Source organism: Equus przewalskii, chromosome 2 (genome assembly GCF_037783145.1).
Source record: "Equus przewalskii isolate Varuska chromosome 2, EquPr2, whole genome shotgun sequence".
NCBI lineage: Eukaryota > Metazoa > Chordata > Mammalia > Perissodactyla > Equidae > Equus > Equus przewalskii.
This window is the reverse complement of record NC_091832.1, coordinates 47,833,600-47,849,586: the sequence shown is the minus strand read 5'-3', so window position 1 is coordinate 47,849,586 and position 15,987 is coordinate 47,833,600. Positions and strand designations below refer to the sequence as shown.

At 45.7% G+C, this 15,987-nt stretch overlaps 1 long non-coding RNA gene across 1 annotated transcript; it reads right to left on the bottom strand.

Annotated features, from left to right (window-relative positions):
* Nucleotides 1–1,757: 1,757 nt before the first annotated feature.
* Nucleotides 1,758–13,416, bottom strand: LOC139081111 (uncharacterized). The gene is made up of 2 exons (XR_011536083.1): nucleotides 12,993–13,416; nucleotides 1,758–12,812 (listed from the first exon to the last, which is right to left on the bottom strand). It is a non-coding gene; the product is annotated as an uncharacterized lncRNA (long non-coding RNA).
* Between the last annotated feature and the right edge of the window lie 2,571 nt (nucleotides 13,417–15,987).

The following is a 15,987-nucleotide window of genomic DNA, read 5'->3' as shown; positions in this document are numbered from 1 at the left end:
CTCCGGCACCTCGCCTGCATGTGACCTGCAAGGCGGCCGGCCTCCGCGAGCTGGCGTTAACCAGTGGCTCCTCTGCCACGGGGAGGCCCGGGAAGTCCTCCGGGTGAGCCGGGGATGCTGCATCACAGCCGTTAAGCCTTACAGAAAGCGCAGCGTCTGTGCGAGCCGCGGGAGTTAGCAGGTCTCACCGTGCCACTCCGCCCCCTCTCCCCGAGTGGAGCCCGGGTTTTTTCCCTTCTCAGGACTCTGGACTGGAGGAACAGAACTGAGTCACCATACCAGCCCGAGAGAGTTTTTCTAAGAGGGTTGTACGTCTCTTCCCCACCCCACCCAAGTCGTGGGGCTTCTTTCTTGTTAGCTTCCTTCTCTGGGCCTTTCCACTTTCATGGTTAAAGCTCTTCCTACTAGAGAAGGGAGGGACAGCAAAAGACTAAAAACAGCCCCGTGTCGCCAAGAGGAGGGGGTGGAGGAGGCGGTGGTGTGGCTGCACCATGGAACAGCTGCGACAGGTACAGGGACTGTTTCTACGTTCTGCCAGGAGTGATCTCTAGAACATTCAGAACAGTGTGTAAAGTACTTTATCTAAGAAGGCGGGGGCGGGCAATAAGAATATACATACCTGTGTATTTTCTTACATTAAAAAATAACGTGGAGGCCAGCCCGGTGGCGCAGCGGTTAAGTTTGCACGTTTTGCTTCTCCGGGGCACGGGGTTCGCCGCTTTGGATCCCAGGTGCCGACATGGCACCGCTTGGCAAAAGCCATGCTGTGGTAGGCGTCCCACGTATAACGTAGAGGAAGATGGGCATGGATGTTAGCTCAGGGCCAGGCTTACTCAGCAAATAGAGGAGGATTGGCAGTAGTTAGCTCAGGGCTAATCTTTCTCAAAAAAAAAAAAAGAAAACAAAGGTAACATAAAAATGATTACCAACAAGAAGCAGGAGGGCAGGAGTAGAAACTAGATTTTTCTAAATGTGCTTGTACATTTGGCTATGGGACTGTGTAATTATAAAACCAAAAGTAAATCAAAATAGGAAAAAATAATTCCTAAAAATTGGAAACAAAATGAAACAAATGAACCTAACTGTATGTCAGGTTGGTGGCTTAACCATAGAGAAAAGGATAATTTCAAGTGACTTTAAACCCAACAATTTGACTGTACATACCCAGTAGACTACGTCCCAAGGACAAAAGGAGCTGTGGAGGAATCTTAAATTGTTGCAGTAATCCTGGTCTTAGTAATAATGTTGGTATTGCTGTTCTGGAGTTATATAAAGTGGGATAAAGCAAATAAGCTGTATGAAAATATTAGGAACCAGTATTTTCAGCAGGTGAGAATAGACAGATATAAAATAAGAACTGAAAAATCTGTAATCCTGTGTGTCAATAGGAAATATTAGTATGAATTAATATGATCTTTTTCTTTTAAAACATATTTCTTATCTCTGTCCACTGAAAGGTCTAAAACTGTCCAGTATGGTAGCCACTGGGCACACAGGGCTTTTTATACTTAAATTAATTAAAGTTAAATACTTGAACAAATATTTGTACACCAATGTTCACGACAACATTATTCATAGTAACCTAAAGGTGGAAACAACCCAAATGTCCATCAATGGATGAATGGAAAAAGAAAATGTGATATATACAGATAATGGAATTATTCAGCCTCCGGAAGGAAATCCTGACACATGTTACAACATGGCTGAACCTCAAGGATGTTGTGCTGAGTGAAATAAGCCAGACACAAAAGAACAAATATTGTTGGAATCACTTTTATGAGGTCCCTAGAGGGGTCAAATTCATAGAAACAGAAAGTAGAAGGAGGTGGCGGGGGCTGGGGGAGGGGGTGGGAAGTTAGTGTTCAATGGGCACAGAATTTCAGTTTGGGAGGGTGAAGAAGTTCTGGAGATGGGCGGTGGTGATGGTTGCACAACAACGGACGTATGCATAATGTTGCTGAACTGTACGCTTAAAAATGGTTAAAATGGTAACTTTTGTTATGTGTATTTTACCCCAGTAAAGACGTTTTCATTAAATAAAATTTAAAGTGCCATTCCTTGGGTGCAGTAGCCACATTTCAAGTGTTCTGGGGACCCACGTGGCTAGTAGCTGCATGTTAGACGGCGCAGATGTGAGAAGTGCCCCCCGTTCCCATGGACGGCACTGGTCTGAAAACTACCTCCAGTCCAGTAGCAACGAGTACTCTTAGCACCGATTGTTGTCCCCACGCGCCATTTCCTACTAAAAGAAACCATAGCTTCTTAGAAAAATGACTGAGTTCAGATCTGAGGCAGAAAACATGCAAGATGATCTTGGAGCATCTTATTAACAGAAAGCAAGGAAATTATCAAAGATTCTAGCGTGCGTCAGAGGATTCATTAGCCAATTTGGAGGGGCTCCCACTGGCCAAAGTAAGGACATTTTGAGGATCAAAAAGAAAAGTAACTATGATGGGTTGAAGCACGTCAAATATGTTAAAATCCATGAGTTCATTTTTTAAATAACATCCTCATTGGTCACCTTTGAAGGATGCTGGGATACTAAGCTACCATTCTGATAACTGTTGTAGCAGCCGTCGGCAGTGAGCTGGCAGCCAGCAGCTGGCAATGAGGAACCCATCCCAGGTTGTATGCAGGTGCCTTGAACAAGGTGGCAGTCCATTGGTAAAACTTCCAGCAATAGTAAATTGAGAGAATGGTGGCTGGTATGGTGATTGAGAAGGATGTGTGTTTGGGAGGACAAAGAAGATGCATACAAGAACAGTACAGTGATCTGACTGTCATTAGGTTGCATTGACACCATACAGAGGGATCATGAAAGGTTGGAGACAGTTAACACACAATTGAAACTAAGTGTGAAGGCCAGAACTTCCTGGTAGTTTATAAAGAGGCCCATGTCTCCTTCAGTGGGAGAAAAGGAAAAGCTGGTCCCAGGACAAGGACTGAATAGTTAGAGATGTTGGGCTTCAAAGATGACTGTATGTTGGTCACAGTTGATTTGCTATACCAAAGTCAGGGGCCTGGTTGGGAAGACTTTGACATATGGGGTGGGGATTTCTAGGTGGATGCCCCAGAAGGTTTTGGCTCCCCAGACTCTTTTGAAACTCCAGAGCATGCAAAGGTGCCTCACCCGTCTCTAGGAGGGGCTAGCACTCCCCTCACATGGGAGGACACTGCAGGGGCCTCCTAAAAAAGGCAACAGGGTCTCCTTCAGGATCTGCCCCTGACCCGTCTGCTGACTGCCAGGCTGATAGCTAGGGATAAGTTCGGTAATAACCTCATCGAATATGCACTGGGCCTGATGAGGGAGAAGGGGCCGGAAGCCAAAGGAGCTGCAAGAAGGTGCAGCAGTTCCTGTCCGGGGGCATCTAGGGGAATGGGTTTCGAGGGTGCCCAATCAAGGGAGGCGAAACTGAGACTCTGACAGGCAGGGTTCACTGGATTCCCGCATTCTCTCGGGGTATGAGATTTCACACCCTGGCGAGGAGTCCAGAGGTTGGTGAAACTCAAAGTGGTGAAAGTCTTCCCAACTTGATGAAAACTACAAGCCCACAGATCCAAGAAGCTCAACAAGCCTCAAGCAGAATAAATACAAGAAAATCACACTGAGACTCAATAATCCAACTGGTGAAAATGAGAAATAAAGAAAAACTCTTTAAAACACTCACAGAAAAGACACATTTCATACAGAGCAACAAAGAAACATCAGCAAACTTCTCGTGAGAAACCGGAGTCAATGGAGCAATGATATGAAAATCCTGAAAGAAAGGAAAAGAAAAACAAGCACAAAACACTGACGACCTAAACGTCTGCACCAGAGAAAGCAGCTCTCAGACAGGAGGGCGATCTCACGGTACAAGAATCCTCTCGCTGTGAAGCTGTTATTTAAAAACATTTATAAAAAGCGAAGGCAGGTTTCTGCTTCTGACTGAGATGGAGTGACAGGGACAGGTTCCCCTCCTGCCCAAAACACCTACAAACTGAACAAACTGTGGGACAACAGTTGTCACCAACTGTTGGACACCAGGGAACTAAGGGCTGTGATCCCAGAGAGGGAGGAGCACACGAGGTGAGAGCTCGATGGCCCCAGCTTATTCCTGGAGAGAGCTTCCGGGCCCCCGTGCCGGGCGGGGGTGCAGGTGGAACACGAACAATAAAGGAAAATGGACCACATGGATTTCATCAAGATGAAAACTTTGACTCTTCAAAAGGTATTGTTAAGAAAGTGAGTAGGGGTAGGTGACATCAGCATCATGGCGGAGTGAGTTTAATCTCTCCCCTCCAATGTACAACAAAAAGGGGCATCCGTATGCCAACAGAGGACATCCTAATACAACACAAAAATGTTGGAGAGATCCATGCAGCCCTACGACAGAGCGCACAGAGGCTGGAGGCCCCTCGGAGGAGGTGGAATGGGGTAAGAGAGAACTTTGCTCCCCCCTCCAAGGACTGTGATCCAGGGCCACAGGCGGCCTCGGAGAGGGAAGGAACGGTGGAAGGAAGGAATGCTCATTTGTGGGAACATCAAGGACTCCTGAGGGGCCGTACAGCCTAGAAAGAAGCCCTCCACCAGGGCGAGAGCTTTCATGGGGGTGACTGTATCGAGCCAACACCCCAGGAGACCAGATAGCAAGAGCAGAGTGAGAAAACCCCAAGAACATGCAGGAGAAAGTGCCCCTACCCCCAGCCACTCTGTGTGGCTCCCGCCCCTGGGATTTCGGCTGACGGCAGAGGGCGGACAATATGCAGCTTTTGACCCCCACCCAGTGGCAATAGGAGGTAACTGCAACCAAATAATACCAGGATGCATAAAAGTGGAACCACCCCCTCTAGCATTATCAAACATTATATCAAATCTCCAGACCAGAGAGAAAATGACAAGTGCCCAGAATTCAGTCCTGAGGATGCAGAAATATGTAATCCAAATGACAAAGAATTCAAAACAAGTATCATCAAAAAACTCAACGAGGTAAAAGAGAATGTAGAGAAACAAGTCAACGAGTTCAGGATCTACTTCACAAAAGAGATTGAAACTATAAAGAAGAATCAATCAGAAATATTAGAGATGAAAGACACAATGGAAGAGATAAAACAAAATATGGATTCCCTGAACACTCGAGCGGACACCATAGAGGAGCGTATCAGCATAATCGAAGATAGACGTGTTGAAATGCTCCAGATAGAGGAGGAGAGAGAAGTAAGACTGCAAAGAAATGAAGAAAGTCTCCGAGAAATATCTGACTCAATTAGGAAATGCAACATAAGAATGATAGGTATTCAAGAAGCAGAAGGAGAAGACAATGGAGCAGAAAACTTGTTCAAAGAAATAATAGCAGAGAAATTCCCAAACCTGGGGAAGGAGATGGAAATCCATGTGGAAGAGGATGCCGGATCTCTTAAATACGTCAATGTAAAAAGACCTACTGCAAGGCACATAGTAGTGAAACTGGCAAAACTGAATGACAAAGAAAGAATGCTAAGGGCAGCAAGGCAGAAGAAAATAACCTGCAAAGGAACTCCCATCAGGCTTTCAGCGTATTTCTCTGCAGAAACCTTACAGGCCAGGAGAGACTGGAATGACATATTAAAATCTTTGAAGGACAAAACCTTTCAGCCAAGAATACTCTATCCAGCGAAAATATCCTTCAGATATGATGGAGAAATAAAAACTTTCCCAGACAAACATAACCTAAGGGAGTTCATAGCCATGAGACTGCCCCCTACAAGAAATCCTCAAGAAGGCCTTCATGCCTGAAAAAAAAAAGGGGGGGGGAGAAAGGGGTTACAAAGCACGGAGTAAGGAGTTAAGCAGGTAGACAGAATCAGAGAAGGACAGCAAATAATCAAATATAGCTTTAAAGACAAAGGGAAGGAAAACATCAAAAACAAAGATAATCATGTTATTTTAACCATAAACTCACAACACAAGATGGAATAAGATGTGAGGAAAACAACTTAGGAGGGGAAGAGGAAAGGGACTGAATTGGTTCAGTCTAAGGAAATTAGAGGCCATCAGAAAAGGGACTATCTTATCCACAAGATCTTGAATACAAACCTCAGGGTAACCACTAAACAAAAAAGCAGAACACAGACACAAACAATAAATAAGGAGAAAGCAAAGAAACACAGCATAAAAAACTGCATAACTCAATGGGTCGACCAAAACACGCAGGATGAGAAACAAAGGAAATGCAGGAGACCTGGAAAACGAGTGATAAAATGGCAGCATTAAGTCCTCATATATCAACAATCACCCTAAACGTAAATGGATTGAATTCTCCTGTAAAAAGACACAGAGTGGCGAGATGGGTTAAAGAATAAGACCCAGTAACATGCTGCCTCCAGGAAACACAACTCAGCTCTGAGGACAAAAACAGGCTCAGAGTGAAGGGATGGAAGGCGATACTCCAAGCTAATGGCAAACAAAAGAAAGCTGGTGTTGCAATACTTATATCAGACAAACTAGACTGAAGATAAGACAGGTAAAGAGAGACAAAGAGGGGCAATATATTATGATCAAAGGGACCCTCCATCAAAAAGAAATAACACTCATAAATATCTATGCACCCAGCACAGGAGCACCAAAGTTCATAAAGCAACTATTAACAAATCTGAAAGAAGATATTAACAATACCACAACAATATTAGGGGACCTCAACACCCCGCTCACATCATTGGACAGATCATCCAGACAGAAAATCAACAAGGAAACAGTGGAATTAAGTGAAAAGCTAGAACAATCAGACTTAATAGACATATATAGAACACTGCATCCAAAAACAGCAGAGTACACATTCTTCTCAAGTGCACACGGAGCATTCTCAAGAATAGACCATATACTGAGAAACAAGGCAAGCCTCAATAAATTTGAGAAGATTGAAATAATAACATGCATCTTTTCTGGTCACAATGCTATAAAGCTAGAAATTAACTACAAGAAAAAAACTGAGAAAGGGGCAAAGATGGGGAGACTAAACAACATGCTATTGAACAAGCAATGGATCATTGAAGAAATTAAAGGAGAAATCAAAAAATATCTGGAGACAAACGAAAATGAAAACATACCGTACCAACTCATATGGGATGCAGGAAAAGTCGTATTAAGAGAGAAATTCATCGCAGTACAGGTTCACCTTAACAAACAAGAAAAAGCCTAAATAAGCAATCTCAAACTACACCTAATTGAATTAGAAAATAAGAGCAAACAAAGCCCAAAGTTAGCAGAAGGAGAGAAATAATAAAAATCAGAGCAGAAATAAATGCTATTGAAACAAAAAAGGCAGTAGAAAGGATCAATGAAACAAAGAGCTGGTTCTTTGAGAAGATAAATAAAATTGACAAATCCCTAGCCAGACTTACAAAGAAAAAAAGAGAGAAAGCTCAGATAAATAAAATTAGAAGTGAAAGAGGAGAAATAACAATGGATACCACAGAAATACAATGGATTATAAGAGAATACTATGAAAAACTATATACCAACAGAATGGACAATCTAGAGAAAATCGATAAATTCTTAGACTCTTACAACCTCCCAAAGCTGAATAGTGAAGAAATACAGAATCTGAATAGACCAATCACAAGTAAAGAAATTGAAACAGTGACCAAAATCATCCCAAAGAATAAAAGCCCAGGACTAGATGGCCTCTCTGGGGAATTCTACCAACTTTCAGAGAGGATTTAATATCTATCATTCTCAAGCTATTCCAAAAAATTAAGCAAGATGTAAGACTTCCTAACACATTCTACGAGGCCGACATCACTCTGATCCCAAAGCCTGACAAGGACAACACAAAGAAGGAAAACTACAGGCCAATATCGCTAATAAACATCGAAGCAAACATCCTCAACAAAATATTGGCAACCCGAGTACAGCAACACATCAAAAAGATCATACATCATGATCAAGTGGGATTCATACCAGGGACACAGGGATGATTCGACATCTGCAAATTAATCAACGTGATACACCACAGCAACAAAATGAGGAATAAAAACCACATGATCATCTCAATAGATGCAGGGAAAGCATTTGACAAGATCCAACAGCCATTTATGATAAAAAAATCTTAACAAAATGGGGATAGAAGGAAATTACCTCAACATAATAAAGGCCATATAAAGGCCAAACCCACAGTCAGCATCATACTCAATGGGGAAAAACTGAACGCCATCCCCCTGAGAACAGGAACAAGACAAGGATGCCCACTATCACCACTCTTATTCAACATGGTACTGGAGGTTTTGTCCAGAGCAATTAGGCAAGAAAAAGAAATAAAAGGAATCCAAATAGGGAGAGAAGAAGTGAAACTCTCGCTGTTTGCAGACACATGATCTTATATATAGAAAACCCTAAAGAATCCATCAGAAAACTATTAGAAATAATTAAAAACTACAGTAAAGTTGCGGGGTACAAAATCAACCTGCAAAAATCAGTTGCATTTCTGTACTCTAATAACAAACTTACAGAAAGAGAACTCAGAATACAATTCCATTTACAATCGCAACAAAAAGAATAAAGTACCTAGGAATAAATTTAACCAAGGAGGTGAAGGGCTTATACAAGGAAAACTGTAAGACGTTATTGAAAGAAATAGGTAATGACATAAAGAGATGGAAAGAGACTCCATGCACATGGATTGGAAAAATAAACATAGTTAAAATGTCCATACTACCCAAAAGCAATCTACAGATTCAATGCAACCCCAATCAGAATCCCAGTGACACTCTTCATGGAAATAGAGTGAAGAATCCTAAAATTCATATGGGGCAACCAAAGACCCCGAATTACTAATGCAATCCTGAGAAAAAAGAACAAAGCTGGAGGCATCACAATCCCTGACTTCAAAATGTATTACAAAGCCATACTGATCAAAACAGCATAGTACTGGTACAAAAACAGGCACACAGATCAGTGGAACAGAACTGAAAGCCCAGAAATAAAACTGCACATCTACAGACAGCTAATCTTCGACAAAGGTACCAAGAACACACAATGGAGAAAAGATAGTCTCTTCAATAAATGGTGTTGGGAAAACTGGACAGCCACATGCAAAAGAATGAAGGTAGACCATTATCTCATGCCATACACAAAAATAACCCTAAAAGGGATCAAAGACCTGAAGATAAGTCCTGAAACCATAAAACTCCTGGAAGGTAATATAGGGAGTACACTCTTTGACATCAAACTTAAACAGATATTTTTGAACACCATGTCTTCTCAGATAAGGGAAATAAAAGAAAAAATAAACAAGTGGGAATTCATTAGACTAAAGAGCTTCTGCGAGGCTAAAGAAACTAGGATCAAAACCGAAACACAACCCACCAACTGGGAGAAAATTTTTGCAAATCATATATCTGATAAGGGGTTAACGTCCATAATATATAAGGAACTCACACAACTGAACAACAAAAAATCAAACTGCCTGATCAAAAACTGGGCAGGGGATGTGAATAGACATTTTTCCAAAGAAGATATACAGATGGCGATAAACACAGGAAAAGATGTTCAACATCACTAATCATCAGGGAAATGCAAATCAAAACTACACTAAGATACCACCTTACACCTGCTAAAATGGCTATAATCACTAAGACTAAAAATAACAAATGTTGGAGAGGGTGTGGAGAAAAGGGAACCCTCATACACTGCTGGTGGGAATGCAAACTGGTGCAGCTGCTATAGAAAACAGTATGGACATTTCTCAAAAAACTAAAAATAGAAATACCATATGACCCAGCTATCCCACTACTGGGTATCTACCCAAATAACTTGAAATCAACAATCTAAAGTGACCTATGCACCCCTATGTTCATTGCAGCACTATTCACAATAGCCAAGACATGGAAGCAATCCAAATGCCCATCGACTGATGATTGGATAAAGAACATGTGGTGTATATATACAATGGAATACTACTCAGCCAGAAAAACGACAAAGTCATCCCATTTGCAACATGGAAGGACCTGGAGGGAACTATGCTTAGCCAAATAAGCCAGACTAAGAAAGACAAACACCAGATGATTTCACTCATATGTGGAATATAAACAACACATGGACAAAGAAAACAATTCAGTGGTTACCAGGAGAAGGGTGGTGGCGTGTGGGCACAGGGGATGAAGGGAGCACCTATGTGGTGACAGACAAGAAATAATGTACAACTGAAATTTCACAATGATGTAACTATTATGAACTCAAGTAAATAAATAGATAAATAAATAAGAGAAAATGAGTAGGCAAACCCCAGACTGGGAGAAAATATTTGCAAAACATATATCCAACAAAGGACTTGTATCTACAACATATAAAGAATGCTTACAATAATAGGAAGACCAACAATCTCATTTTTAAATATGGACAAAAGATTTGAACAAATAAATAAGCGCATGAAAAGATGCTCAGTGTCGTTAGCCATTGAGAAAATGCACATTCAATTCCCAGTGGGATGTCTCTGCATAGCGACAGGAACGGCCAAAATTAGAGACACAGTCAAGTGTTGATGAGGAGGCAGGGCATCTTAAAATCTCCTACATCGCTGGTGGGAATACAAAATGGTGCAGCCACGTTGGAAAACAGAGTGGCGGTTTCTTATAAAGTTAAACATACATTCCACTTACAGCCCCACAGTCCCATATCTAGGTACTTATTCAAGAGAAGTGAAAACGTGTGTCCACACAAAGACTTATACTTGAGTGTTCAAAGCAGCTTTACTCCTAATAACCAAAAGCCAGACACAGCCCAGACGTGCACGGGCAGGTGAGTAGCTACACAGATTGAGGTATATTCATCAGTGGAATGCTCCTCAGCAGCAACAAATAAACGACTGGTCCAGGCAACACCGTGGATGAAGCTCAAACACGGTCTGCAAAGTGAGAGAAGTCAGACACATAGCCTGCTGTCCCATGGTCCCCTGCTGCCTGACAAATTCCCGCAAGACGCGTGGCTTCAAACAGCACGGTTCTCCCCCAGTTTTTGTGGCTCAGTGTCTCTCACAAAGCTGCAGTCAAGATGGTGGCCAGGGTACCGGCATCTCGAGGTTCAGCGGGGCAGGACCCACCTCCCAGCTTACTCCTGCCGTGTCGGGAGTCAGCTCCTCGCCGTCTGTTGGACGGAGGCCTGGTCTCCCGGTTCCTTGTCCCGTGAGCCTCTTGCCACATCAGCTCGTGACACAGCAGCTGGCCTCATGGAAGTGAGCCAGGGAGAGAGAGAGTCGGCAAGACGGCAGCTTTACCAGCTGTCCTCGGAAGCAGTGTCTCATCGCTTTTGGACGCGTCATTGGAACAAGTCACGCGGTCCAGACCGTACGCCAGGGGAAGGGTTTGCACAAGACCAGGAGGCAGGGGTCATTGGGAGCCATTTTAGAAGGCTGCCAGCTTCATACTGCATGATTCCATTTATATGGTGTTTCAGAAAGGGCAGAAGCAGAGTGACAGGAAGCAGACTCCACTCGTTACTGGGGACCAGGGCCGGGCTGAGGGTTGCCTGCAAAGGGGCAGGAGGGAACTTTTTGAGGTGGTGGAAATGTGCAGTGTCGTGCTTATGTTGGTGGTTGTACAACCTACACATATCCCAAAACCCATCAAATTGTATGTTTAAAATTAGTGAATTTTATTCTGTGTAAATTACGTCCCAATAAAGCTGATTTAAAAATGAGACATGGGCTCCAGTCCACAACCGAAGGGGCTGTGCGTGATCTGGCTCCTGCCTGGCTCTCTCTGCTGCCCTTCCTCCCTGCTCGATCACAGCCAGCGCTGACCTGGCCTGGCTCCGGTTTTAACAGGCCAGTCCGACCCGCCTCCGCACCTTCGCACTTTCCCTTCTCTGCTGGGAACACTTACCTGCCTCTTAATGTGGCTGGCTGGTCCTCCAGAAGGGACAGGACAGAATTCAGGTCTCAGCTCTTCCTGACCCCCGTCTGAAGTGCCCCCCCACCCTCAACACAGCTATTCTTTCTTATTTTTATCCTGCTTAAATTCCTCCACAGCGCATATACATTTCAAACAGTCTCTTTTGTTTGTTTACCCACTGACTGTCCGTCTTCTCCCTTCTAGAAGGTGAGCTCAGTGGGGCAGGGACCTTTTATATCTTATTCACACCCAACGTCTAGACCAATACTTGGCACATAGTAGGATGAATAGTCCATAAATATTTGTTAAGTGAATATTGATCTGTGCAGGGGCCTTTCTTGAGGAAGTTAAGGAACATATTCAAATCTCAAGCTGGAAAAAGATTCCAGCAAATCTCCCGCTGTGTTCCTCCAGCGTCCTGCGCAGAGGGTCAGCGTGTAGACCAGAGAGGCCGAGGGCCCGGTGCCTTCCTTTCAGGATCCGGAGCGGCCTGCCGGTGGGTGCAGGGTGGAGTCTCGTCTCCCCAGCCTCCCTTCTCAGCAGTTCTCGTGCTGCCGATCCAGTCCTGCTCGCATCGCAAGCTGAATGCTTTTCTCACTTGATCGACAGCCCTTTTGTCAGGAATGTTAATTTGTGTCGAACATTTTCTATCACATGAAAGAATTGAAATTGCCTCTTTAAAAAACATAAAATACGAGAATAGAATTCTGCCTTCTCCACAGTAAGGAAGAGCGATTGTACATGGAGGTCCATTTGGCTCGTGTGAAAATACTCTCTGAGTGGCCGAGTTTGATGGTTTAATCATTCTCAGGGCCTCGATTACTAAAAACAGCAGCAACTCTAAGCCGGTCTCCTGGGGCAGGGCCCCCTCTGTTTGGGTAGACGGCTGACCTCAGGCTGCCGGGAGTATTTTCCATTTGATCCTTTCTGCCAAGTTCCCTCTGCTTCTCCAAATGAATGGATTCCATCTGAAAATCACAGGATTAATAATTACACTCTCAGCTCAAGAAAATTCTTCTCTGTGTCACTGCCATTTTCTCGACTTGGTGCATTTTCCTAGGAAAATAATAAAGCAACCTCACAAATCCATCAGGCAGGGTTTTAAATTTAGCTAGGGCAGTCTCCCCTCCCAGATCCCTGTGACTCACCTTTACCGCCCGGGGCCTGTCCTGCTGCTGCCGTGGATTCAGGCCATCTCTCCTCCCAAACCCTGGACTCCGTGCCATCCCCCCATAGGCTGCAAGCGCCTGGCAAATCGACTCCCCAAAAGAAATAATGCAAAAATGGCCGCAGGCTGATGAGCTCAAGAATGTAGTGGACCAGCAGACCGTGCTTTTGTGGTGACTGCCAGGGGCTAACCAAGGACGCAGAGTCTCCATACCCTCCAGGGTCAGATACGTGATTGTCCTTCTCAGCACCATATGGGAGAGCATACGGCCTCCCTGCACTGAACTGAGAAAGAGGCAGCAGTCACTGCCCTGGTCTCGGCACCTCAGGGCTCTGCATGGGTCCCACCTGACCGAGAAGCCACCGCGTTGCATGTCAGATCAGCAAAGGGGACCACCGAGCAGTTAACTAGACGTGCAGGAACCATTGACCAGTTAACTAGACACAGAGGGACTGCCAAGCAGTTATCTACACGCGCAGGGACCAACAGCTCAGGTTTGAAGTTCGAGCTTCTTTTTCATCACTGTCCCATGGTCTGGTACCAAGTCCCCTGTCCTGTGTTCTCAGTGGTGCCAAGACAAGGGGTCGGGGGCCCACGTGCGGGTGAGGAGCACAGACCTCACCTGAAATGGCATGCCGCGCAGAGACCCTTCTTGTTGATTCCAAAAGTTTCACCAAAGTCACACTTGGAGGATGGGGTTCTCCCCCACAAAAAACAACAACAGGAGTGGAATAAACACGGGGAATAGCCTACAGTATTTTCCAGAGACGGGCGGTAGCCTGAGCACCTGCAAGTTAGACCGTTGTTTTCAATGAAGACAACCTGTCATCTGTCATTTGTAAGGAAATGAGACTCTTTTTAATAGAGTTCAGTGGGTGTGGACTTCTGATACCCAGGAAACGAGGAAACCAAACCGATTTGTACTCTCACACCCTCCTTTTGCAAATGAATAAAACAAGCCAGGAAAAATTACTTCCCTGAGGCCACAGGCCATTTAGGAGCAGAGGTGGGGCTAGCACCCAGACCTCTGACTCCAGGAGCTTTTCCCAAATTCTCCAAGGGAGGAGAGAAGTGGGCTGTTTCCATTTCACAGGTGTGGACACTGCTGTGTCATGGGGCTGGCCTCAGCCGGTGGCCGACCACACAGGACCCAGGCCCTGGTTTCCGGAACTTTGGTGGGGGTGCCCCAGGTTGGCTTTCCCCGCTCTGGGGGAGCTGGAGCGTGTTTGAGTGGAGATGAAGATGAGGATGGGGAGGCCCCCTGGTTCCACATGTCAGCGCGAGGCAACCAAGGTTCGGAAGTGCAGCAAACTAATTCTCAAAAAACTTGAAGGAGAAATATTGAAAACTCCCGTTCTCCCACAAACCAGTCAGGGATGATACAGAGCTGAGATGAAACAGGCAGACTCAGGGGGAGAAATTAGCTGTCTAAGTTAGTAAATATTCCGGGCATTCTGGGGAGAGCTGCGAGAGAGGAGCCTGGGAGGGCGGGGCCGTGTCCTGAGTCTGCGGGTCTGAGGGTGACTTCTTCACCTTGTTCTCCATTTGTGTTTTGAAACGTGCTTGCCTCCAGGACTTGAGGAAGAGGAGACAATTTAATGCCACCAAACAACCAGAGCTGTGCCAGGACGCACAGTACAGCTCTGCAGTGCAAGTTCAAGGCGAATTGGATGCCTCAGACGACAGGGAGAGTGAAGAAAGTAGCAACAATCTGGTTCGTCCTGGACGGAGTCGAGTGACTCAAGGTCAAAGTTCTCTCAGAGGCTGTTAGCACCTGACTCTTCCCAGATATTGAAAGGAGTGTGGCCGTGAGCCCAGCTACAGCACTGGGACGGACGCCTGGGCCAGCTCAGAGGCTGAAAGACAGGAGAGGAGAGCTGTGCATGGTCCCAAGCAGTAAAGGGATGCTGGCCGTGCCTGCTGTGCTGGCTTTTGGGGACCCTGAGCCTGTGTATCTTCCTACATTTGTCAAGCACCTATTGTATGCCAGAGGCTGTTAGACATGAGGGACCTGTGAAGAAGCAGACGGACATGATCCCTGCTCTAGCAGGGATACTCGCAGCCCTTACTCGGAGCCAGGCCAGGCTCTGGCACTTTGTCATGGATTAGCTCCCCCACTCTCCAAACAAGCCTGTGTGGAAGGACAAATGGGAATGAGGCCACAAGGCCCAGAGACTTGTCCAGAGCGAATTGGGAACTGCAGTGAGTGAACACCGAGGCCACTGCCTCCCTGCCCAAAGGACCCACCTTAGCGGGGGCGAGGGACCCTCCACGGAAGGCACCAACAGCTGAGACCTAACTGGCTTCCTTAGAGCCTGCTACCTGCTTTAGGAAGAAAGCAGGGAGCCAGCCCCATCTTTCCATCCTCGGTGCCCAGGACCCAACTGGAAATTCCCAGCAGCCCTTTCTACACTTTCCTCCCCCTGCACCTGCTCTGGCCAGTGCCCACGGTCAACCCAGGGGACTCAACTTGCTCCAGGACCGTTTTGTCCCTTTCTAAGTGTTTTCATGAGAAGTTCCCGCTCTGTTGTCAGCTGATATTGAGCCCAGAAGTGAGCAAATGAGACCAAACAATGTTTAAAGTTTGTGATCAGTTTTTGGGGGAAACTGCCGCAGAACATTGTGTTCAAAAGAGTTAAACTAGAAAACGTGTGAGGCCTTGACCTTCTCAGCTCTGTAGGGGGTGTGGCGTGGATGGCTCCGTGGTTGGAGCCCAGCCGTCTGCAGGGCCCTCAGAGCGGGTGTGGACAGGTGTGATGGAGCCTGGCCGGCGGCAGAGAAGCCGCTGCATCCCGTGACCAGAGCGGCCGGCAGCGGGGCCGCAGCGCTCTCGGCCCCTTGTCTCAGGGGCGCCCAGCGCGGGTGGGCAGGACGCTCTGCGGGCGCATTGCTTGGCTCCACCGCAAGCGCCAGAGTTTTGCAAGGAGCTGCCGGTGTTGGGCGAGCCTGGGCTTGGGGGGTTGGGGGGTTCTCCC